Source organism: Oreochromis niloticus, unplaced genomic scaffold (genome assembly GCF_001858045.2).
Source record: "Oreochromis niloticus isolate F11D_XX unplaced genomic scaffold, O_niloticus_UMD_NMBU tig00002057_pilon, whole genome shotgun sequence".
NCBI lineage: Eukaryota > Metazoa > Chordata > Actinopteri > Cichliformes > Cichlidae > Oreochromis > Oreochromis niloticus.
In genome coordinates this window covers 1-26835 of record NW_020327549.1, presented here as the reverse complement: position 1 = coordinate 26835, position 26835 = coordinate 1, and the positions used below count along the sequence as shown (strand labels likewise).

The following is a 26835-nucleotide window of genomic DNA, read 5'->3' as shown; positions in this document are numbered from 1 at the left end:
AGTTTTTTAAATATTAATATTTTAGTGAAAATTTCCCGCGCCTCTCTGCCTAACAGTTTTGACAATAGGGTTACATATGTTAGATCATTTTGTGCGGCTGGAGCTGGACTAGTATGGTATACACTTTGGTGTTCATGACTTTATAGTTTTGAAATATTTAGATTTTAGTGCAAATTTAGGCCAATTTCCATAGAAACAGACTTTATTTGTGGTGGGTTGGCTCTCTCTAGTGGTATACCGGGAGTAGTACGGCCGAAATCTGTATGCTTGTTTTTAAACTCAATATCCCATAATGCATAGCACGCCTCTGCCGAGTTCAACAATGGCGGACACCTCTTCGTTTTAAACGTCTTTTATTCGTGTTTCTAGGTCACAAAATGAACTTTTAAGATATTTTCAGGCGAGAATGTAGGTGTGTAAACTTCAAATATCTGCTCGTTTTGTCAAAACATCCCATATTATATCTGACGATGTTGCCGGCTAACTAGCTAGCGTGGCTAGCGACCCTTCGAGCACCCGGGCTTGCCTTCAGTGAGACTGCTGACCATCACCTGTTCGCTCGCCAACAGACTGTCTTAGGTGGACTTATTTTTCGTTTATATGGGCCGATGATGCTGGTCGATGTGGAAATAATAACTGAGTTGTTTGTCTTGGCTAACGCGCAGCTACAACAGAGAGCAGCTATCTACCGGTGTGTGTCAGAAAAACATGCGGGAACGAGACATAGGAGGCGGCGAGGGGACCGCCGATCGACCGGTGGTAGATCGTGGATCAGGCAAACCTAAGGCAGGAGCGTGAGGTGAACTGAATTTCAGGTAAGAAGTTATGAATTGCACAGGAGTTTCTATAGAGCTGTGTGCGCGCTAAGTTACTGACGTTGAACTTTATTTTATTCATAACGGTTAGTCCGTAGAGTTGCCGTACAAACGGAATCGTCCCACATTCAGAGAAAATATTACAATTTATTCTGTCGTTATGAAGCCTCCCCTGTCATTCTCTGGCCTGTTGCAACTTCAATCGTGAAACTGATCAACGATCGGCTTTTTGCTCTTGTTTATCGCGCTAAACAACAGCAGCACGTTTAAGCTTGATCAGCTGTTGTTAGAATTCATTTGATTTTAATTTTGCGGCTGGTCCAAACCAGGAGATGTCCTTACTGAATCATCAGAGCTGAACTGGTGATGGAGAAACAGGTTTACCCTTTACAGGGCTCGCAAAATCGCTAGCCCGACGTCCCGGGGCTAGCGATTTTTCCAGTCGGGCTACCAAAATCCATCTCAGCCCTGCCCGTCGGGCTATCATGGGAGGGAAAGATATGTCAATGCTTTTGCATTCTTTCGCAAATGTAGCTGAGTAATTATGTCATCGGCATCGATGAGCCACTGTCAATATGTGACACATTGAAATCGCGTTTGAATTTGCGCTTGTTTTTTGCTTTCACTTTCACTTTGCGCTAACTGTGTGTAGAGAGCGACAGCACTAATTGGTAAGTCACAGATTAATTGCACACCACTTCCTCTGACATCGTCTTATCAATCGTTAGCTTACTATCAAACATGACAAGTGAAATCTCCTGCAGCAAGCTTAAACGTGATAGAGGCTGATTACGCAGAGAATTGCTGATCGTTATGTAAATATGCATGTAAGAGCAGATGGATTTAAGCAGGTATTTTAGTTCTGCAGAGCCAAACAAGAGAGGTCAGGGTGAAGAAGGGGCAGCCAAAGAAAAGCCAACCACAAAACGGAAAAGTTATGACAAATCAGACTATGAGGGAAAAAGAAAGCGCAGCTTTATGGTTTCATGGACTAAAGAATTTATGTGGCTGGAATACGACGAGCTAAATAACCTCATGTTCTGCCGGGTGTGTTGTGAGTTTCCCTCGATTTCTGAGTCGACAAGCGCCTTTGTTACTGGGACCAGTCATTTTAAGAAAGACCCCATCAGAACCCATGACAAATGCAAGAAATGCATTATTGCCCAGTCTGCAATATCTTTCCCAGAACAAACACCAATTGCAAAAAGCATACTAAAAATAAACCAAGCATAACAAGAAGTCCTGAAAAATCTGTTTAGAACAGCCTACTATGTTGCAAAGAGTGAACTACCACTGACAAAATTTAGCAGTCTTTGCAAACTTCAAAAAGCAAATGGCCTAGATCTTGGTTGCACTTGCCTCTTACCTGTGATTTCAGTGGAAATGTCAAAAATAAGGATCTGACACAGACTGATTCCTGTTGTACAGTTCTTACAAGTTCATAGAAATTTGTTCAATTAGAACCAAATATTTGAGTTGATGATTGAAATTGTTGTTGTAATTTGTGTTTTAAATATTTTTAGATTGATGTTTTGTTTCCTTTACAGTATTATACTTTAATGTATAATATTGTAAAGGAAACAAAACATCAATCAAAAAATTGTCCTCTTTTTTTTTTTATTCGGGCTACTTAAATTTATTACCAAAAACTGAAGAGTGCCTCCCCGAAGGGCTACCAGGGATTTTGAAATTTTGCGAGCCCTGCTTTAGGTGACATGAATGAGTTGAAGGGAAGTTATGAACTGTTTCTCAGAGACAAATAAACACCCAGCTCCTGTTTTTGTGTAGCTGACAGCTGGTAACTGTGCAGGGGCGGATCTAGCAAAGCTTTTGCCAGGGGGCCAGGTAGGGCATTAACAGGGAAAGGGGGACACAAAGATATACTTTTCTTTCTTACTCTCGTATAAAATATTTAGCTTTTTATTAAATAGTTATCTGCATCTTACAACCAAAGTTTGTATAATAATACACAAGTTTGGCTGTAGACCATTGTTAATCATTTACTGTGTAAAAATAACAAAAAACAAAAAGTAAATGCAAAAGTGCATAAATATTTATTTTACTTGTTTGATGTGTGTGGCGGGGCGTGGTCTGCAGTGCCGCTGCAGGGGAGGTGGACCCACGGGCGTAAAGTCTGTGCTCTTTCGGCTGTTTTTTGGGTGTGTGTCGGGCTGTCAGTTGAAAAGCTACAGCCGGCTGTGTGGGTACACCAAGCATGTGTGAAAAGTGGTCCATAACGTAATGCTTCAAAGAGTGTTCATGCAAACATTGTCGGGTCTGCCGTGGTACAATGGGACTTCTGCTCATGAACCTGTGTGCACAGCATCTGCAAATCGGGGCTGTGCAAAGTCACTTCATCTTTACCCAAAACTGTAAGCTGTCATCTGTGAGGCGCGAGCGGTGTTTGTTTTTACCATAGTTCACGGTGGAGAATGGCTGCTCTTCTGAGTTTTGCTCTCTGTAGCCGTATGAATGTCAAACTACACTGATTCGCAGCGGCATAGGCACACATAAAATTTCTTCTGAAATTTTCGCTTTCTAGTTATTATTATTATTATTCTCCAGTTTCCGCCTGAAATTTTGCAGCGAATCTCGCCCCGCAGTTTTGAGACAAGCTTCATATATGTTACCTCATTTTGTGCGGCCGGATCTGGAATGGTGTGCTATGACTTTTGGTCTTTGTGAATTTTATAGTTTTTTAAATATTAATATTTTAGTGAAAATTTTCCCGCGCTCCTCTGCCGAACAGCTTTGACATTAGGGTTACATATGTTAGATCATTTTGTGCGGCTGGAGCTGGACTATTATGTCATGACTTTTGGTGTTCATGAGTTTTATAGTTTTTTAAATATTAATATTTTAGTGCAAATTTAGGCCAATTCATCTTTTGGCGCCAAATAAACAGACTTCATTTGTGGTGTGTTGGCTCTCTCTAGTGGTATGCCGGGAGTGGTACAGCCTGTGTACCCTTATTTGGATTACCGTAATGATGACAATTTCAACGGTGCGCACAGCGTCGCTGCTTTCAGGAGCCATTGGAATTTTTAAGGTTGCGCAAATCATTCAAAAGTTACGGTAATGCTTGGTGGAAAACTCAATATCCCACAATTCATAGCACGCCTCTACAGAGTGAACAATGGCGGCCACCACTTCGTTTTATATGTCTTTTATTCGTGTTTCTAGGTCACAAAATAAGCTTTTAAGATATTTTCAGGCGAGAATGTAGGTGTGTAAACTTCAAATATCTGCTTGTTTTATCAAGACATCCCATATTTAACGACAGTGCTCTGACTACGTCGGTCCTGCCTGACAGCTAGCCGGCTACCTAGCTAGCTGCCGCACTTGGCTGCAAATGGATAGCGAGGGGACTCTCTCTCTCTCTCCTTTCACCTCCCCGGTCTCTCGCAAATGCTCGCATAGAATCGGAGTTACAGCTGGATGTGGAAAAAATAACTGAGTTGTTTGGTGGTGGAGCTACAACAGAGGGCAGCTACCCACCGGTGTGTGACAGAAAGGACATGCCGCCAACGAGACATATGAGGCCGGGCAGGCGATTGCTAACGCGGTGGTCAATCATGGATCAGGGAAAGCGAAGGCAGGAGCGTGAGGTGAACTGAATTTCAGGTAAGAAGTTATGAACTGCACTCTATTTGGGTCAGATATAAACAGAGTTTAGGTGTAGTTTATTTAGCAGCAGTTCTCTTATGTGTTGCTGATAGCCGGCTAGCTAGCTAGCGCCGCTAGCATAGTTAGCTCGCGCCGCTAGCAACCCTTCGTGAAAAAGCACCCAGTCTTGGCTTATATTGAAGCGGGTGAAACTCGTGTCAGCACCCGGTCGCTCTCTATTTGGGTCAGATATAAACCGAGTTTAGGTGTAGTTTATTTAGCAGCAGTTCTCTTATGTGTTGCTGATAGCCGGCTAGCTAGCTAGCGCCGCTAGCATAGTTAGCTCGCGCCGCTAGCAACCCTTCGTGAAAAAGCACCCAGTCTTGGCTTATATTGAAGCGGGTGAAACTCGTGTCAGCACCCGGTCGCTCTCTATTTGGGTCAGATATAAACCGAGTTTAGGTGTAATTTATTTTCGTTGACCTTTTACAATCGTAATGCCACGGGTGTTTATATACAGCTGTGTGCGCACTAAGTTACTGACGTTGGACTTTATTTTATTCATTAGGGTTAGTTCATAGAGTTGCCGTGCCGTACAAACGGAATCGTCCCACATTCAGAGAAAACATTATGATTTATTCTGTCGTTACGAAGCCTCCCCTGTCATTCTCTCGCGTGTTGAAACGTCAATCATGAAACTGATCAATGATCGGCTGTTCGCTCTTATTTATCGCGCTAAACAACAGCAGCACGTTTAAGCTTGATCAGCTGTTGTTAGAATTCTTTTGATTTTAATTTCTAGTATCAGCTGATGTTTGCTGGAGCATGAAGATGAAATCAGGAGATGTCCTTACTGAATCATCAGAGCTGAACTGGTGATGGAGAAACAGGTTTACACTTTAGGTGACATGAATGAGTTGAAGGGAAGTTATGAGTTGTTTCTGAGAGACAAAGACCAAGCTCCTTTTTGTGTAGCTGACAGCTGGTAACTGTGCAGGGGCGGATCTAGCAAAGCTTTTGGGGGGGGAGCTAGGGCATTAACAGAGAAAGGTGGACACAAAGATATACTTTTCTTTCTTACTCTCATATAAAATATTTAGCTTTTATTAAATAGTTATCTGAATCTCACAACCAAAGTTTGTATAATAATACACAGGATTGGCTGTAGACCATTGTTCATAATTCAGAACACTGTGTAAAAATAACAAAAAACAAAAAGTGAATGCATGTGTGAAAAGTGGTCTATAATGTAATGCTTCAAAGTGTGTTCATGCAAACATTGTCGGGTCTGCCGTGGTACAATGGGACTTCTGCTCATGAACCTGTGTGCACAGCGTCTGCAAATCGGCGCTGTACAAAGTAACTTCATCTTTACACAAAACTGTAAGCTGTCATCTGTGAAGCGTGAGCGGTGTTTGTTTTTACCATAGTTCATGGTGGAGAATGGCTGCTCTTCTGAGTTTTGCTCTCTGTAGCCGTATGAATGGCAAACTACAGTGATTAGCAGCGGCATAGGCACACATAAAATTTCTTCTGAAATTTTCGCTTTCTAGTTATTATTATTATTATTCTCCAGTTTCCGCCTGAAATTTTGCAGCGAATCTCGCCCCGCAGTTTTGAGACAAGCTTCATATATGTTACCTCATTTTGTGCGGCTGGATCAGGAATGGTGTGCTATGACTTTTGGTGTTTATAACTATTATAGTTTTTTAAATATTAATATTTTAGTGAAAATTTTCCCGCGCCTCTCTGCCTAACAGTTTTGACAATAGGGTTACATATGTTAGATCATTTTGTGCGGCTGGAGCTGGACTAGTATGGTATACACTTTTGGTGTTTATGACTTTTATAGTTTTTGAAATATTTAGATTTTAGTGCAAATTTAGGCCAATTTCCATAGAAACAGACTTTATTTGTGGTGGGTTGGCTCTCTCTAGTGGTATACCGGGAGTAGTACGGCCGAAATCTGTATGCTTGTTTTTAAACTCAATATCCCATAATGCATAGCACGCCTCTGCCGAGTTCAACAATGGCGGACACCTCTTCGTTTTAAACGTCTTTTATTCGTGTTTCTAGGTCACAAAATGAACTTTTAAGATATTTTCAGGCGAGAATGTAGGTGTGTAAACTTCAAATATCTGCTCGTTTTGTCAAAACATCCCATATTATATCTGACGATGTTGCCGGCTAACTAGCTAGCGTGGCTAGCGCCGCTAGCTAGCGCCGCTCGATGTGGAAATAATAACTGAGTTGTTTGGTCTTGGCTAACGCGCAGCTACAACAGAGAGCAGCTATCTACCGGTGTGTGTCAGAAAAACATGCGGGAACGAGACATAGGAGGCGGCGAGGGGACCGCCGATCGACCGGTGGTAGATCGTGGATCAGGCAAACCTAAGGCAGGAGCGTGAGGTGAACTGAATTTCAGGTAAGAAGTTATGAATTGCACAGGAGTTTCTATAGAGCTGTGTGCGCGCTAAGTTACTGACGTTGAACTTTATTTTATTCATAACGGTTAGTCCGTAGAGTTGCCGTACAAACGGAATCGTCCCACATTCAGAGAAAATATTACGATTTATTCTGTCGTTATGAAGCCTCCCCTGTCATTCTCTGGCCTGTTGCAACTTCAATCGTGAAACTGATCAACGATCGGCTTTTCGCTCTTGTTTATCGCGCTAAACAACCCATCAGCAGCACGTTTAAGCTTGATCAGCTGTTGTTAGAATTCATTTGATTTTAATTTTGCGGCTGGTCCAAACCAGGAGATGTCCTTACTGAATCATCAGAGCTGAACTGGTGATGGAGAAACAGGTTTACCCTTTACAGGGCTCGCAAAATCGCTAGCCCGACGTCCCGGGGCTAGCGATTTTTCCAATCGGGCTACCAAAATCCATCTCAGCCCTGCCCGTCGGGCTATCATGGGAGGGAAAGATATGTCAATGCTTTTGCATTCTTTCGCAAATGTAGCTGAGTAATTATGTCATCGGCATCGATGAGCCACTGTCAATATGTGACACATTGAAATCGCGTTTGAATTTGCGCTTGTTTTTTGCTTTCACTTTCACTTTGCGCTAACTGTGTGTAGAGAGCGACAGCACTAATTGGTAAGTCACAGATTAATTGCACACCAATTCCTCTGACATCGTCTTATCAATCGTTAGCTTACTATCAAACATGACAAGTGAAATCTCCTGCAGCAAGCTTAAACGTGATAGAGGCTGATTACGCAGAGAATTGCTGATCGTTATGTAAGTATGCATGTAAGAGCAGATGGATTTAAGCAGGTATTTTAGTTCTGCAGAGCCAAACAAGAGAGGTCAGGGTGAAGAAGGGGCAGCCAAAGAAAAGCCAACCACAAAACGGAAAAGTTATGACAAATCAGACTATGAGGGAAAAAGAAAGCGCAGCTTTATGGTTTCATGGACTAAAGAATTTATGTGGCTGGAATACGACGAGCTAAATAACCTCATGTTCTGCCGGGTGTGTTGTGAGTTTCCCTCGATTTCTGAGTCGACAAGCGCCTTTGTTACTGGGACCAGTCATTTTAAGAAAGACCCCATCAGAACCCATGACAAATGCAAGAAATGCATTATTGCCCAGTCTGCAATATCTTTCCCAGAACAAACACCAATTGCAAAAAGCATACTAAAAATAAACCAAGCATAACAAGAAGTCCTGAAAAATCTGTTTAGAACAGCCTACTATGTTGCAAAGAGTGAACTACCACTGGCAAAATTTAGCAGTCTTTGCAAACTTCAAAAAGCAAATGGCCTAGATCCTGGTTGCACTTGCCTCTTACCTGTGATTTCAGTGGAAATGTCAAAAATAAGGATCTGACACAGACTGATTCCTGTTGTACAGTTCTTACAAGTTCATAGAAATTTGTTCAATTAGAACCAAATATTTGAGTTGATGATTGAAATTGTTGTTGTAATTTGTGTTTTAAATATTTTTAGATTGATGTTTTGTTTCCTTTACAATATTATACTTTAATGTATAATATTGTAAAGGAAACAAAACATCAATCCAAAAATTGTCCTCTTTTTTTTTTTATTCGGGCTACTTAAATTTATTACCAAAAACTGAAGAGTGCCTCCCCGAAGGGCTACCAGGGATTTTGAAATTTTGCGAGCCCTGCTTTAGGTGACATGAATGAGTTGAAGGGAAGTTATGAACTGTTTCTCAGAGACAAATAAACACCCAGCTCCTGTTTTTGTGTAGCTGACAGCTGGTAACTGTGCAGGGGCGGATCTAGCAAAGCTTTTGCCAGGGGGCCAGGTAGGGCATTAACAGGGAAAGGGGGACACAAAGATATACTTTTCTTTCTTACTCTCGTATAAAATATTTAGCTTTTTATTAAATAGTTATCTGCATCTTACAACCAAAGTTTGTATAATAATACACAAGATTGGCTGTAGACCATTGTTAATCATTTACTGTGTAAAAATAACAAAAAACAAAAAGTAAATGCAAAAGTGCATAAATATTTATTTTACGTGTTTGATGTGTGTGGCGGGGCGTGGTCTGCAGTGCCGCTGCAGGGGAGGTGGACCCACGGGCGTAAAGTCTGTGCTCTTTCGGCTGTTTTTTGGGTGTGTGTCGGGCTGTCAGTTGAAAAGCTACAGCCGGCTGTGTGGGTACACCAAGCATGTGTGAAAAGTGGTCCATAACGTAATGCTTCAAAGAGTGTTCATGCAAACATTGTCGGGTCTGCCGTGGTACAATGGGACTTCTGCTCATGAACCTGTGTGCACAGCATCTGCAAATCGGGGCTGTGCAAAGTCACTTCATCTTTACCCAAAACTGTAAGCTGTCATCTGTGAGGCGCGAGCGGTGTTTGTTTTTACCATAGTTCACGGTGGAGAATGGCTGCTCTTCTGAGTTTTGCTCTCTGTAGCCGTATGAATGTCAAACTACACTGATTCGCAGCGGCATAGGCACACATAAAATTTCTTCTGAAATTTTCGCTTTCTAGTTATTATTATTATTATTATTATTATTTTCCTTTTTCCGCCTGAAATTTTGCAGCGTATCTCGACCCGCAGTTTTGAGACAAGCTTCATATATGTTACCTCATTTTGTGCGGCTGGATCTGGAATGGTGTGCTATGACTTTTGGTGTTTATGAATTTTATAGTTTTTTAAATATTAATATTTTAGTGAAAATTTTCCCGCTCTCCTCTGCCAAACAGTTTTGACATTAGGGTTACATATGTTAGATCATTTTGTGCGGCTGGAGCTGGACTAGTATGGTATACACTTTTGGTGTTTATGACTTTTATAGTTTTTGAAATATTTAGATTTTAGTGCAAATTTGGGCCAATTTCTAGGCTCCTGAGAAAGAAACTGACTTTTGGCCCCATAGAAACAGACGTCATTTGTGGTGTGTTGGCTCTCTCTAGTGGTATACCGGGAGTAGTACGGGCTAAAACGTTTATTCTTGTCGGAAAACTCCATATCCCACAATTCATAGCACGCCTCTGCCAGTGAAACAATGGCGGACACCACTTGGATTCTATAATGCTTTTTTTGGTGTTTCTAGGTCACAAAATAAACTTTTACGATATTTTCAGGCGAGAATGTAGGTGTGTAAACTTCAAATATCTGCTCGTTTTATCAAGACATCCCATATTCTCTTACGTGTTGTTGATAGCCGGCTAGCTAGCTAGCGCCGCTAGCCTCTGCCAGTGAAACAATGGCGGACACCACTTGGATTCTATAATGCTTTTTTTCGTGTTTCTAGGTCACAAAATAAACTTTTAAGATATTTTCAGGCGAGAATGTAGGTGTGTAAACTTCAAATATCTGCTCATTTTATCAAGACATCCCATATTCTCTTACGTGTTGTTGATAGCCGGCTAGCTAGCTAGCGTAGCCGCTAGCGTAACCGCTAGCGACCCTTCGTGAAAAAGCACCCAGGTTTGGCTTATAGTGAAGCGGCAGAAAGTCGTGTCAACACCCGATCGCTCGCCAAGGGTCTGCGTTTAGCTGGACTTATTTTTCATTTATATGGGCCAATGATGCTGGAAACCGAAGGCAGGAGCGTGAGGTGAACTGAATTTCAGGTAAGAAGTTATGAACTGCACTCTATTTGGGTCAGATATAAACAGAGTTTAGGTGTAGTTTATTTTCGTTGTGCTGACTTTTTACAATCGTACTGCGTGCTAGCTAGCACGACGGGAGTTTATATACAGCTGTGTGCGCGCTAAGTTACTGACGTTGGACTTTATTTTATTCATAATGGTTAGTTCGTAGAGTTGCCGTACAAACGGAATCGTGCCACATTCAGAGAAAATATTACGATTTATTCTGTCGTTACGAAGCCTCCCCTGTCATTCTCTGCCTGTTGCAACTTCAATCATGAAACTGATCAACGATCGGCTTTTCGCTCTTGTTTATCGCGCTAAACACAGCAGCACGTTTAAGCTTGATCAGCTGTTGTTAGAATTCATTTGCTTTTAATTTCTAGTATCAGCTGATGTTTGCTGGAGCCACAGCTGTAGAAGCGGCTGGTCGAAACCAGGAGATGACCTTACTGAATCATCAGAGCTGAACTGGTGATGGAGAAACAGGTTTACCTTTTTTTTAGGTGACATGAATGAGTTGAAGGGAAGTTATGAACTGTTTCTGAGAGAAATAAACACCAAGCTCCTTTTTTTATTTAGCTGACAGCTGGTAACTGTGCAGGGGCGGATCTAGCAAGGCTTTTGCCAGGGGGCCAGGTAGGGCGTTAACAGAGAAAGGTGGACACAAAGATATACCTTTCTTTCTTACTCTCATACAGGGAGTGCAGAATTATTAGGCAAGTTGTATTTTTGAGGAATAATTTTATTATTGAACAACAACCATGTTCTCAATGAACCCAAAAAACACATTAATATCAAAGCTGAATGTTTTTGGAAGTAGTTTTTAGTTTGAGCTATTTTAGGGGGATATCTGTGTGTGCAGGTGACTATTACTGTGCATAATTATTAGGCAACTTAACAAAAAACAAATATATACCCATTTCAATTATTTATTTTTACCAGTGAAACCAATATAACATCTCCACATTCACAAATATACATTTCTGACATTCAAAAACAAAACAAAAACAAATCAGCGACCAATATAGCCACCTTTCTTTGCAAGGACACTCAAAAGCCTGCCATCCATGGATTCTGTCAGTGTTTTGATCTGTTCACCATCAACATTGCGTGCAGCAGCAACCACAGCCTCCCAGACACTGTTCAGAGAGGTGTACTGTTTTCCCTCCTTGTAAATCTCACATTTGATGATGGACCACAGGTTCTCAATGGGGTTCAGATCAGGTGAACAAGGAGGCCATGTCATTAGTTTTTCTTCTTTTATACCCTTTCTTGCCAGCCACGCTGTGGAGTACTTGGACGCGTGTGATGGAGCATTGTCCTGCATGAAAATCATGTTTTTCTTGAAGGATGCAGACTTCTTCCTGTACCACTGCTTGAAGAAGGTGTCTTCCAGAAACTGGCAGCAGGACTGGGAGTTGAGCTTGACTCCATCCTCAACCCGAAAAGGCCCCACAAGCTCATCTTTGATGATACCAGCCCAAACCAGTACTCCACCTCCACCTTGCTGGCGTCTGAGTCGGACTGGAGCTCTCTGCCCTTTACCAATCCAGCCACGGGCCCATCCATCTGGCCCATCAAGACTCACTCTCATTTCATCAGTCCATAAAACCTTAGAAAAATCAGTCTTGAGATATTTCTTGGCCCAGTCTTGACGTTTCAGCTTGTGTGTCTTGTTCAGTGGTGGTCGTCTTTCAGCCTTTCTTACCTTGGCCATGTCTCTGAGTATTGCACACCTTGTGCTTTTGGGCACTCCAGTGATGCTGCAGCTCTGAAATATGGCCAAACTGGTGGCAAGTGGCATCTTGGCAGCTGCACGCTTGACTTTTCTCAGTTCATGGGCAGTTATTTTGCGCCTTGGTTTTTCCACACGCTTCTTGCGACCCTGTTGACTATTTTGAATGAAACGCTTGATTGTTCGATGATCACGCTTCAGAAGCTTTGCAATTTTAAGACTGCTGCATCCCTCTGCAAGATATCTCGCTATTTTTGACTTTTCTGAGCCTGTCAAGTCCTTCTTTTGACCCATTTTGCCAAAGGAAAGGAAGTTGCCTAATAATTATGCACACCTGATATAGGGTGTTGATGTCATTAGACCACACCCCTTCTCATTACAGAGATGCACATCACCTAATATGCTTAATTGGTAGTAGGCTTTCGAGCCTATACAGCTTGGAGTAAGACAACATGCATGAAGAGGATGATGTGGACAAAATACTCATTTGCCTAATAATTCTGCACTCCCTGTAAACAGCAAGCTCCTTTTTTTGTGTAGCTGACAGCTGGTAACTGTGCAGGGGCGGATCTAGCAAAGCTTTTGCCAGGGGGCCAGGTAGGCCATTAACAGAGAAAGGTGGACACAAAGATATACTTTTCTTTCTTACTCTCATATAAAATATTTAGCTTTTATTAAATAGTTATCTGAATCTTACAACCAAAGTTTGTATAATAATACACAAGATTGGCTGTAGACCATTGCTCATCATTCAGAACACTGTGTAAAAATAACAAAAGACAAAAAGTGAATGCAAAAGTGCATAAATATTTATTTTACGTGTTTGATGTGTGTGGCGGGGTGTGGTCTGCAGTGCCGCTGCAGGGGAGGTGGACCCACCTGAGCGGCATCTGCAATCACGCCTCTCGGGCGTTGTCTGTGCTCTCTCGGCTGTTTTTTGGGTGTGTGTAAGTTGAAAAGCTACAGCCGGTTGTGTGGGTACACCAACCATGTGTGAAAAGTGGTCCATAACGTAATGCTTCAAAGCGTGTTCATGCAAACATTGTCGGGTCTGCCGTGCTACAATGGGGACTTCTGCTCATGAACCTCTGTGCACAGCGTCTGCAAATCGGGGCTGTACAAAGCAACTTCATCTTTACACAAAACTGTAAGCTGTCATCTGTGAAGTGTGAGCAGTGTTTGTTTTTACCATAGTTCATGGTGGAGAATGGCTGCTCTGCTGAGTTTTGCTCTCTGTAGCTGTATGAATGGCAAACTACACTGATTACCAGCGGCATAGGCACACATAAAATTTCTTCAGAAATTTTCGCTTTCTAGTTATTATTATTATTATTATGTGTGCCTATGCCAAGAGGCACACATATTACTATTCGTCGGATTTATTATTATTATTATTATTATTATTATTATGTGTGCCTATGCCAAGAGGCACACATATTACTATTCGTCGGATTTATTATTATTATTATGTGTGCCTATGACAAGAGGCACACATATTACTATTCCTCGGATTTATTATTCTTATTATTGTGTGGATGCCCTAAAGGGCTTCCACACTATTGAGATCCTGTTTCTCTTTATTCTTTATACTTTATTCTTCAAGTTGCTCCGTTCTTTGCCGCTTAACTACTTTTTCAGTTTTCAGCCGATTTTCTCCGTTCAAACTCTAAACTGTTCTGCTCTTTCTGCTAATTCCTGCTATGACTTTTGGTGTTTATTACTGTTATACTTTTTAAAATATTACACTTTTTTCCTTTAATTTGTCCCATTGAAATGAATGGGAAACTTCCACAATTCTGTGCAATTAACTCAGAGTGAGTGCTGGTCCGTTCTGAATTTTGTCTTCATGTCTGAACAACTTCTTGCTACTTACTCAATTTCCACTCAACCCCCACAAATTATACATCAAAACATAAGTATTTTTGCTGGCTTTCAGAAAATGTCACTATCCTTATTGTGAGGTTTACCGTTTTTTCGCAATTTGCCTCGGAGTGACACAAGGTCTCAATACTCCCCATTCAAAGTCTATGGGGAGGTTTTGAAATTCAGAGCTGAAATTCTGTAACGGGAGGCATTTTCAAATCGCCATATCTCTTTAACAAAGCAAAGTTAGGACATGAGGCTTGTGTCAATATATCTTCAGACACTGCTGACACTCACAGTGGAAGCAGTTTTTACAATTATCTTACCGTTGAGCAATGAATTACATTTGTTTGAGGGGTGGAAATCTGTCCTTCTCTCAGTCTTCAAACTCTGGAAATGAAGCCGTTTCTTCTCTCGTCATATCTCCGCGACGGAGGTAGAACGAGCTATGAAAATCGCAGTCAAAATACACCAAAGTCCGCTGATTCACCCAGTCCAAGAATTATGCTGCTAGCCCTCCTAGTTTTTGAGTTACACGACGTTTTGTAACTCCAAAAAACGGCGTTTTTCGCTTCTCACCGCGATCTATTTTCTGACTGCCCAAGTATCTGTCTTTCAGACCGCCGCCCCCGTTCCAGGTGGCGCAATCAGTAATGACACGGCTCTGCAGCTCAAAGGTCGTGGGTTCAATCCCACCTTGGTCCACGTTTTTTTTTCACTACAAATTTATACACTATCACAGACCTGTAATTTATATTGCTAATTTATTACAATTCTGCAAAGTTTTATGATTTTAGCAGCTTTTCTAATATGGACCTCAGATTCTTGTTAACGCTCCATGGCAGAAACAAGTACACAGCCTGATGAAGCAGACTGAGGCAGTACCTCTGATTGGTGAATTTGAGCAGAACCAGGTTGTTCTTTCATTTCATTTCTTTATTTATTTCACACATGGTTCAACAGTGTTTCTTTTTCTACATACTAAACTTTCTGCCTCTTTCCAACAGAAATTCTGCTCATTCACCTCATCTCTTGTGTTGGAGTGCCCTCTTGTGGCGCCTTTTGGGTAGTGCCTTAGTAAACGTGAACACTGCAAAGAAGTGATATCAGACTGGTTTGTAGTGGAGGAATTTGTTGCCAGTTTCTTTCATCTTTAATCCGTATTCATGTTGTAATGTAGTAGTACCACAATATGGCAGAAACACTATGTTTTGGCACAAATACTTTGATTTGGTATACTTTAGCTTCTTCACGCCTTTTCAGCAAAATTTCCATTTTTTTTCACCCCTTTTCAGCACAAATTCCAGCTTTTTTGGCTGTTTTCAGAAAAACAAAACTCTTCAGCAGAAACTCTGCTGATTCATCTCTTTTCAGCGCAACTTATTGCTTCTTTACCTCTTTTCTGCAGAAATTCTGCTGATTCACCTCTTTTCTGCAAAATTTTCATCCTTTTTGCCTCTTCTCAGCACAGTTCTCAGCAGCTTCTGCTCATTTAGCAAAATTGTCAGTTGCTCCATCTCATGTTTTTGTGAGAATGAGTTTGGTTCAGTGAGATGAGCAGCTGCCTTGAGACCAGAAGGGCCAGGTTCAAATCCCAGTCATGGCAAAACCTGTTTTCAGTTTTCTCTTTTGTTCTGCCTCTTTTCTGCAGAAATTCTGCTGATTTACCTCTTTTCTGCAAAATTTTCAGCCTTTTCACCTCTTCTCAGCACAATTCTCAGCAGCTTCTGCTCATTTGAGCAGAATTGTCCGTCTCTCCTCCTCTTTTTTGAGAGAGTGAGTTTAGCTCAGTGAAATGAGCAGCTGCCTTGAGACCAGCAGGGCCACGTTCGAATCCTGCTCAGGGTGACATGTTTTTTTTCACCACCATGCAACTTTTTGCAACTTTTCATCTTTTTCAGCTTTTCAGCAGACAGCTTCAGCGTTAAGGCATCCACACAGCATTTTCGCAGGAAATGCAAATTTTTCTAGTTATTATTATTTTCCTTTTTCCGCCTGAAATTTTGCAGCGAATCTCGCCCCGCAGTTTGCAGACAAGCTTCATATATGTTACCTCATTTTGTGCGGCCGGATCTGGAATGGTGTGCTATGACTTTTGGTGTTTATGAATTTTATAGTTTTTTAAATATTAATATTTTAGCGAAAATTTTCCCGCGCTCCTCTGCCGAATAGTTTTGACATTAGGGTTACATATGTTAGATCATTTTGTGCGGCTGGAGCTGGACTATTATGTTGTGACTTTTGGTGTTCATGACTTTTATAGTTTTTTAAATATTAATATTTTAGTGCAAATTTAGGCCAATTCATCTTTTGGCGCCAAATAAACAGACTTCATTTGTGGTGTGTTGGCTCTCTCTAGTGGTATGCCGGGAGTGGTACAGCCTGTCTACCCTTATTTGGATTACCGTAATGATGACAATTTCAACGGTGCGCACAGCGTCGCTGCTTTCAGGAGCCATTGGAATTTTTAAGGTTGCGCGAATCATTCAAAAGTTACGGTAATGCTTGGTGGAAAACTCAATATCCCACAATTCATAGCACGCCTCTACAGAGTGAACAATGGCGGCCACCACTTCGTTTTATATGTCTTTTATTCGTGTTTCTAGGTCACAAAATAAGCTTTTAAGATATTTTCAGGCGAGAATGTAGGTGTGTAAACTTCAAATATCTGCTTGTTTTATCAAGACATCCCATATTTAGCGACAGTGCTCTGACTACGTCGGTCCTGCCTGACAGCTAGCCGGCTACCTAGCTAGCTGCCGCACTTGGCTGCAAATGGATAGCGAGGGGACTCTCTCTGTCGGTTCACCTCCCCGGTCTCTCGCAAATGCTGGCATAGAATCGGAGTTACAGCTGGATGTGGAAAAAATAACTGAGTTGTTTGGTGGTGGAGCTACAACAGAGGGCAGCTACCCACCGGTGTGTGACAGAAAGGACATGCCGCCAACGAGACATATGAGGCCGGGCAGGCGATTGCTAACGCGGTGGTCAATCGTGGATCAGGGAAAGCGAAGGCAGGAGCGTGAGGTGAACTGAATTTCAGGTAAGAAGTTATGTCCTGCACTCTATTTGGGTCAGATATAAACCGAGTTTAGGTGTAGTTTATTTTCGTTGTGCTGACTTTTTACAATCGTACTGCGTGCTAGCTAGCACGACGGGAGTTTATATACAGCTGTGTGCGGGCTAAGTTACTGACGTTGGACTTTATTTTATTCATAATGGTTAGTTCGTAGAGTTGCCGTACAAACGGAATCGTGCCACATTCAGAGAAAATATTACGATTTATTCTGTCGTTACGAAGCCTCCCCTGTCATTCTCTCGCCTGTTGCAACTTCAATCATGAAACTGATCAATGATCGGCTTTTCTCTCTTGTTTGTTTATCGCGCTAAACAACAGCAGCACGTTTAAGCTTGATCAGCTGTTGTTAGAATTCATTTGCTTTTAATTTCTAGTATCAGCTGATGTTTGCTGCAGCCACAGCTGTAGAAGCGGTGGTGGAGCTACAACAGAGGGCAGCTACCCACCGGTGTGTGACAGAAAGGACATGCGCCAACGAGACATATGAGGCCGGGCAGGCGATTGCTAACGCGGTGGTCAATCATGGATCAGGGAAAGCGAAGGCAGGAGCGTGAGGTGAACTGAATTTCAGGTCAGAAGTTATGAACTGCACTCTATTTCGGTCAGATATAAACCGAGTTTAGGTGTAGTTTATTTTCGTTGTGCTGACTTTTTCAATCACTTACAATAACCCGTACTGCGTTCTAGCTAGCACGACGGAGTTTCTATACAGCTGTGTGCGCATGTTGAACTTTATGACAGCCTCCCCTGTCATTCTCTCGCCTGTTGAAACTTCAGTCATGAAACTGATCAATGATCGGCGTTTCTCTCTTGTTTGTTTATCGCGCAAAACAACAGCAGCATGTTTAAGCTTGATCAGCTGTTGTTAGAATTCATTTGATTTTAATTTCTAGTATCAGCTGATGTTTGCTGGAGCCACAGCTGTAGAAGCAGCTGGTCGAAACCAGGAGATGACCTTACTGAATCATCAGAGCTGAACTGGTGATGGAGAAACAGGTTTACCTTTTTTTTAGGTGACATGAATGAGTTGAAGGGAAGTTATGAACTGTTTCTGAGAGAAATAAACACCAAGCTCCTTTTTTTATTTAGCTGACAGCTGGTAACTGTGCAGGGGCGGATCTAGCAAAGCTTTTGCCAGGGGGCCAGGTAGGGCATTAACAGAGAAAGGTGGACACAAAGATATACTTTTCTTTCTTACTCTCATACAGGGAGTGCAGAATTATTAGGCAAGTTGTATTTTTGAAGAATAATTTTATTATTGAACAACAACCATGTTCTCAATGAACCCAAAAAACACATTAATATCAAAGCTGAATGTTTTTGGAAGTAGTTTTTAGTTTGTTTTTAGTTTTAGCTATTTTAGGGGGATATCTGTGTGTGCAGGTGACTATTACTGTGCATAATTATTAGGCAACTTAACAAAAAACAAATATATACCCATTTCAATGATTTATTTTTACCAGTGAAACCAATATAACATCTCCACATTCACAAATATACATTTCTGACATTCAAAAACAAAACAAAAACAAATCAGCGACCAATATAGCCACCTTTCTTTGCAAGGACGCTCAAAAGCCTGCCATCCATGGATTCTGTCAGTGTTTTGATCTGTTCACCATCAACATTGCATGCAGCAGCAACCACAGCCTCCCAGACACTGTTCAGAGAGGTGTACTGTTTTCCCTCCTTGTAAATCTCACATTTGATGATGGACCACAGGTTCTCAATGGGGTTCAGATCAGGTGAACAAGGAGGCCATGTCATTAGTTTTTCCTTCTTTTATACCCTTTCTTGCCAGCCACGCTGTGGAGTACTTGGACGCGTGTGATGGAGCATTGTCCTGCATGAAAATCATGTTTTCTTGAAGGATGCAGACTTCTTCCTGTACCACTGCTTGAAGAAGGTGTCTTCCAGAAACTTGCAGTAGGACTGGGAGTTGAGCTTGACACCATCCTCAACCCGAAAAGGCCCCACAAGCTCACCTTTGATGATACCAGCCCAAACCAGTACTCCACCTCCACCTTGCTGGCGTCTGAGTGGGACTGGAGCTCTCTGCCCTTTACCAATCCAGCCACGGGCCCATCCATCTGGCCCATCAAGACTCACTCTCATTTCATCAGTCCATAAAACCTTAGAAAAATCAGTCTTGAGATATTTCTTGGCCCAGTCTTGACGTTTCAGCTTGTGTGTCTTGTTCAGTGGTGGTCGTCTTTCAGCCTTTCTTACCTTGGCCGTGTCTCTGAGTATTGCACACCTTGTGCTTTTGGGCACTCCACTGATGTTGCAGCCCTGAAATATGGCCAAACTGGTGGCAAGTGGCATCTTGGCAGCTGCACGCTTGACTTTTCTCAGTTCATGGGCAGTTATTTTGCGCCTTGGTTTTTCCACACGCTTCTTGCGACCCTGTTGACTATTTTGAATGAAACGCTTGCTTGTTCGATGATCACGCTTCAGAAGCTTTGCAATTTTAAGACTGCTGCATCCCTCTGCAAGATATCTCACTATTTTTGACTTTTCTGAGCCTGTCAAGTCCTTCTTTTGACCCATTTTGCCAAAGGAAAGGAGGTTGCCTAATAATTATACACACCTGATATAGGGTGTTGATGTCATTAGACCACACCCCTTCTCATTACAGAGATGCACATCACCTAATATGCTTAATTGGTAGTAGGCTTTCGAGCCTATACAGCTTGGAGTAAGACAACATGCATGAAGAGGATGATGTGGACAAAATACTGATTTGCCTAATAATTCTGCACTCCCTGTAAACACCAAGCTCCTTTTTTTGTGTAGCTGACAGCTGGTAACTGTGCAGGTGCGGATCTAGCAAAGCTTTTGCCAGGGGGCCAGGTAGGGCATTAACAGAGAAAGGTGGACATAAAGATATACTTTTCTTTCTTACTCTCATATAAAATATTTAGCTTTATTAAATAGTTATCTGAATCTCACAACCAAAGTTTGTATAATAATACACAAGATTGGCTTTAGACCATTGTTCATAATTCAGAACACTGTGTAGAAATAACAAAAAACAAAAAGTGAATGCATGTGTGAAAAGTGGTCTATAATGTAATGCTTCAAAGCGTGTTCATGCAAACATTGTCGGGTCTGCCGTGGTACAATGGGACTTCTGCTCATGAACCTGTGTGCACAGCGTCTGCAAATCGGCGCTGTACGAAGTAACTTCATCTTTACACAAAACTGTAAGCTGTCATCTGTGAAGCGTGAGCGGTGTTTGTTTTTACCATAGTTCATGGTGGAGAATGGCTGCTCTTCTGAGTTTTGCTGTCTGTAGCCGTATGAATGGCAACTACAGTGATTAGCAGCGGCATAGGCACACATAAAATTTCTTCTGAAATTTTCGCTTTCTAGTTATGTGTGCCTATGACAAGAGGCACACATATTACTATTCGTCGGATTTATTATTATGTGTGCCTATGCCAAGAGGCACACATATTACTATTCCTCGGATTTATTATTCTTATTATTATTATTATTATTATTATTATGTGTGCCTATGCGAAGAGGCACACATATTACTATTCCTCGGATTTATTATTATTATTCTTCAGTTTCCGCCTGAAATTTTGCAGCGAATCTCGCCCCGCAGTTTTCAGACAAGCTTCATATATGTTACCTCATTTTGTGCGGCTGGATCTGGAATGGTGTGCTATGACTTTTGGTGTTTATGACTATTATAGTTTTTGAAATATTAATATTTTAGTGAAAATTTTCCCGCGCTCCTCTGCCAAACAGTTTTGACAATAGGGTTACATATGTTAGATCATTTTGTGCGGCTGGAGCTGGACTACTATGGTACGACTTTTGGTGTTCATGACTTTTATAGTTTTTTAAATATTAATATTTTAGTGCAAATTTAGAAAGATTCTACTTTTGGCGCCATAGAAACAGACTTCATTTGTGGTGTCTTGGCTCTCTCTAGTGGTATACCCGGAGTAGTACAGGCGAAAAGATCTATCCTTGGCCCAAAACTCCATATCCCACAATTCATAGCACGCCTCTACAGAGGCCTCTACCGAGTCAAACAATGGCGGCCACCACTTCGTTTTCTATGTCTTTTATTCGTGTTTCTAGGTCACAAACTAAACTTTTAAGACATTTTCAGGCGAGAATATAGGTGTGTAAACTTCAAATATCTGCTCGTTTTATCAAGACATCCCATATTAGCAAGAGTTGTCTTATGTGTTGCTGATAGCCAGCCGGCTAGCATAGCGCCGCTAGCATAGCGCCGCTAGCATAGCTAGCTAGCGCTGCTAGCGACCCTCAAAGCACCCAGGCTGGGCTTATAGTGACGCGGCTAAAATTTGTTGCAACACCCGATCGCTCGCCAAGTCTGTGTTTTAGCTGGACTCATTTTTCGCTTATATGGGCCGATGATGGTGGTCGATGTGGAAAAATAACTGAGTTGTTTGGTGGTGGAGCTAGCCGGAGCTACAACAGAGGGCAGCTATCCACCGGTGTGTGACAGAAAGGACATGCCGCGAACCACACATAGGAGGTGGGGCAGGCCACCGCCGATCGACCGGTGGTTGCTAACCTGGAGGTCAATCGTGGATCAGGGAAAGCGAAGGCAGGAGCTGAGGGGTGAACTGAATTTCAGGTAAGAAGTTATGAACTGCACTCTATTTGGGTCAGATATAAACAGAGTTTAGGTGTAGTTTATTTTCGTTGTGCTGACCTTTTACAATCGTACTGCATGCTAGCTAGCACGACAGCTGTGTGCGCGGTAAGTTACTGATGTTGAACTTTATTATATTCATAAGGGTTGGTTCGTCAGAGTTGCCGTACAAACGGAATCGTCCCACATTCAGAGAAAACATTACGATTTATTCTGTCGTTACGAAGCCTCCCCTGTCATTCTCTCGCCAGTTGCAACTTCACTCATGAAACTGATCAACGATCGGCTTTTCGCTCTTGTTTATCGCGCTAAAGAACAGCAGCACGTTTAAGCTTGATCAGCTGTTGTTAGAATTCATTTGATTTTAATTTCTAGCAGCTCCTTCAGTGGGAGACTGCGGCACCCACGGTGTGGGATGGAGAGATTTCGCAGGTCTTTCCTCCCCACTGCTGTCAGACTCCACAACAAAGACTTTAACTGATCAAACACACACATGTGCAATAACACTAAGTGCAATAATCTTCCTGGCATCGTTGTATTTTTTACTCAGTTGTATATAGCATTTGTATTCTATTTTTATCTTATTGTATATTTTATTCTATTTTATTCTACTGTATATAGTATTTTATTTTATTCTATTCTGTACAGTTGTGTACTGTATTTATTCTTATTTTATTTTATTCTAATTTTTGCTTCATAACTTTTGCACTGTCCACTTCCTGCTGTGACAAAACAAATTTCCCACATGTGGGACTAATAAAGGTTATCTTATCTTATCTTAGTATCAGCTGATGTTTGCTGGGGCACAGCTGTAGAAGCGGCTGGTCCAAACCAGGAGATGTCCTTACTGAATCATCAGAGCTGAACTGGTGATGGAGAAACAGGTTTACCCTTTAGGTGACATGAATGAGTTGAAGGGAAGTTATGAACTGTTTCTGACAGACAAATATACACCAAGCTCCTGTTTTTGTGTAGCTGACAGCTGGTAACTGTGCAGGGGCGGATCTAGCAAAGCTTTTGCCAGGGGCCAGGTAGGGCATTAACAGGGAAAGGGGGACACAAAGATATACTTTTCTTTCTTACTCTCATATAAAATATTTAGCTTTTTATTAAATAGTTATCTGCATCTTACAACCACAGTTTGTATAATAATACACAAGATGGCTGTAGACCATTGTTAATCATTCAGAACACTGTGTAAAAATAACAAAAACAAAAGTGAATGCACAGCCGGCTGTGTGGGTAAACCAACCATGTGTGAAAAGTGGTCCATAATGTAATGCTTCAAAGCGTGTTCATGCAAAAATTGTCGGGTCTGCCGTGGTACAATGGGACTTCTGCTCATGAACCTGTGTGCACAGCGTCTGCAAATCGGCGCTGTACGAAGTAACTTCATCTTTACACAAAACTGTAAGCTGTCATCTGTGAAGCGTGAGCGGTGTTTGTTTTTACCATAGTTCATGGTGGAGAATGGCTGCTCTTCTGAGTTTTGCTCTCTGTAGCTGTATGAATGGCAAACTACAGTGATTAGCAGCGGCATAGGCACACATAAAATTTCTTCTGAAATTTTCGCTTTCTAGTTATTATTATTATTTCCTTTTTCCGCCTGAAATTTTGCAGTGTATCTCGACCCGCAGTTTTGGACAAGCTTCATATATGTTACCTCATTTTGTGCGGCTGGATCTGGAATGGTGTGCTATGACTTTTGGTGTTTATGAATATTATAGTTTTTTAAATATTAATATTTTAGTGAAAATTTTCCCGCGCTCCTCTGCCAAACAGTTTTGACAATAGGGGTACATATGTTACATCATTTTGTGCGGCTGGAGCTGGGCTAGTATGGTGTGACTTTGGTGTTTATAACTTTATAGTTTTTGAAATATTTAGATTTTAGTGCAAATTTAGGCCAATTTCTAGGCTCCTGAGAAAGATTCTGCTTTGGCACCATAGAAACAGACTTCATTTGTGGTGTCTTGGCTCTCTCTAGTGGTATACCGGGAGTAGTACAGCCGAAAAGATTTATCCTTGTGTTGAAAACTCCATATCCCACAATTCATAGCACGCCTCTACAGAGTGAACAATGCGGCCACACTTCGTTTTATATGTCTTTTATTCGTGTTTCTAGGTCACAAATAAACTTTTAAGATATTTTCAGGCGAGAATGTAGGTGTGTAAACTTCAAATATCTGCTTGTTTTATCAAGACATCCCATATTTAGCGACAGTGCTCTGACGACGTCGGTCTGCCTGACAGCTAGCCGGCTACCTAGCTAGCTGCCGCACTTGGCTGCAAATGGATAGCGAGGGACTCTCTCTGTCGTTTCACCTCCCCGGTCTCTCGCAAATGCTCGCATAGAATCGGAGTTACAGCTGGATGTGGAAAAAATAACTGAGTTGTTGGTGGTGCTATAACGCGGAGCTACAACAGTGGGCAGCTATCCACCGGTGTATGACAGAAAGGACATGCCGCGACCGCCGATCGACCGGTGTTTGCTAACGCGGAGGTCAATCGTGGATCAGGAAAGCGAAGGCAGGAGCGTGAGGTGAACTGAATTTAGGTAAGAAGTTATGACCTGCACTCTATTTGGGTCAGATATAAACCGAGTTTAGGTGTAGTTTATTTAGCAGCAGTTCTCTTATGTGTTGCTGATAGCCGGCTAGCTAGCTACGCCGCTAGCATAGTAGCTAGCACCGCTACGACCCTTCGTGAAAAGCACCCAGGCTTGGCTTATATTGAGGGGGTGAAACTCGTGTCACACCGGTCGCTCGCCGACAGTATGTGTTTAGCTGGATTATTTTCGTTTATATGGACCGATGATTTATTTATTTATTCATTTAGTAACGGTATAAACAGTGAAAGGTGGTGGATTGGCCAGATGTAAACTTCAAATATCTGCTCGTGTACCAAGACATCCCATATTAGCTCTGATGTTTCGGTGCCTGCAAAGAGCTAGACAGGTAGCTAGCTAACCTAGCTGGCTGTCTTTTGATCAGGGTCATAGCTGGACTTATTTTCGTTTTATGAGCCGATGAGGTTTTTTTTAGTAACGGTACAAACAGTGAAAGGCTGGATGTCCAGATGCTGGTCGATGTGGAAAAATACTGAGTTGTTTGGTAGTCGCTGACGCGGAGCTACAACCGAGGCAGCTATCCACCGGTGTGTGTCAGAAAAAACATGCGGGGAACGAGGCGGCGAGGCGACCGCCGATCGACCGGTGGTAGATCGTGGATCAGGGAAACCGAGCAGGAGAAGCAGGCGGCTGCCGGTCGGAGCGTGAGGTGAACTGAATTTCAGGTAAGAAGTTATGACCTGCACTCTATTTGGGTCAGATATAACCGAGTTTAGGTGTAGTTATTTTCGTTGTGCTGACTTTTTACAATCAGTTATAATAACTCGTACTGCGTGGTAGCTAGCACGATGGAGTTCTATACAGCTGTGTGCGCGCTAAGTTACTGATGTTGAACTTTATGACAGCCTCCCCTGTCATTCTCTCGCCTGTTCAAACTTCAGTCATGAAACTGATCAATGATCGGCTTTTCTCTCTTGTTTGTTTATCGCGCTAAACAACAGCAGCACGTTTAGCTTGATCAGCTGTTGTTAGAATTCATTTGATTTTAATTTCTAGTATCAGCTGATGTTGCTGGAGCCACAGCTGTAGAAGCGGCTGGCGAAACAGGAATGACCTTACTGAATCATCAGAGCTGAACTGGTGATGGAGAAACAGGTTACCTTTTTTTAGTGACATGAATGAGTTGAAGGAAGTTATGAACTGTTTCTGACAGAAATAACACCAAGCTCCTTTTTTTATTAGCTGACAGCTGGTAACTGTGCAGGGGCGGATCTAGCAAAGCTTTTGCCAGGGGGCCAGGTAGGGCATAACAGAGAAAGGTGGACAAAGATACTTTTCTTCTTACTCATACAGAGTGCAGAATTATTAGGCAAGTTGTATTTTTGAGGAATAATTTATTATGAACAACACCATGTTCTCAATGAACCCAAAAAACACATTAATATCAAAGCTGAATGTTTTCGGAAGTAGTTTTTTAGTTTGTGTTTAGTTTTAGCTATTTTAGGGGATATCTGTGGTGCAGGTGACATTACTGTGCTAATTATTAGGCAACTTAACAAAAAACAAATATACCCATTTCATTATTTATTTTTACTAGTGAAACCAATATAACATCTCCACATTCACAATATACATTTCTGACATTCAAAACAAAACAAAAACAAATCAGCGACCAATATACCACCTTTCTTTGCAAGGACACTCAAAAGCCTGCCATCCATGGATTCTGTCAGTGTTTTGATCTGTTCACCATCAACATTGCGTGCAGCAGCAACCACAGCCTCCAGACACTGTTCAGAGAGGTGTACTGTTTCCTCCTTGTAAATCTCACATTTGATGATGGACCACAGGTTCTCAATGGGGTTCAGATCAGGTGAACAAGGAGGCCATGTCATTAGTTTTTCTTCTTTTATACCCTTTCTTGCCAGCCACGCTGTGGAGTATTGACGCGTGTGATGGAGCATTGTCCTGCATGAAAATCATGTTTTCTTGAAGGATGCAGACTTCTTCCTGTACCACTGCTTGAAGAAGGTGTCTTCCAGAAACTGGCAGTAGGACTGGGAGTTGAGCTTGACTCCATCCTCAACCCGAAAAGGCCCCACAAGCTCATCTTTGATGATACCAGCCCAAACCAGTACTCCACCTCCACCTTGCTGGCGTCTGAGTGGACTGGAGCTCTCTGCCCTTTACCAATCCAGCCACGGGCCCATCCATCTGGCCCATCAAGACTCACTCTCATTTCATCAGTCCATAAAACCTTAGAAAAATCAGTCTTGAGATATTTCTTGGCCCAGTCTTGACGTTTCAGCTTGTGTGTCTTGTTCAGTGGTGGTCGTCTTTCAGCCTTTCTTACCTTGGCCATGTCTCTGAGTATTGCACACCTTGTGCTTTTGGGCACTCCAGTGATGTTGCAGCTCTGAAATATGGCCAAACTGGTGGCAAGT

General features: G+C 42.0%; 1 long non-coding RNA gene across 1 annotated transcript; it reads left to right on the top strand.

The window, feature by feature from the left end:
* The first annotated feature begins 335 nt into the window (after positions 1-335).
* On the top strand, positions 336-6897 carry LOC109198099 (uncharacterized). Its single transcript, XR_002059069.2, has 3 exons — positions 336-579; positions 666-815; positions 6697-6897. It is a non-coding gene; the product is annotated as an uncharacterized LOC109198099 (long non-coding RNA).
* The last annotated feature ends 19938 nt before the right edge of the window (positions 6898-26835 follow it).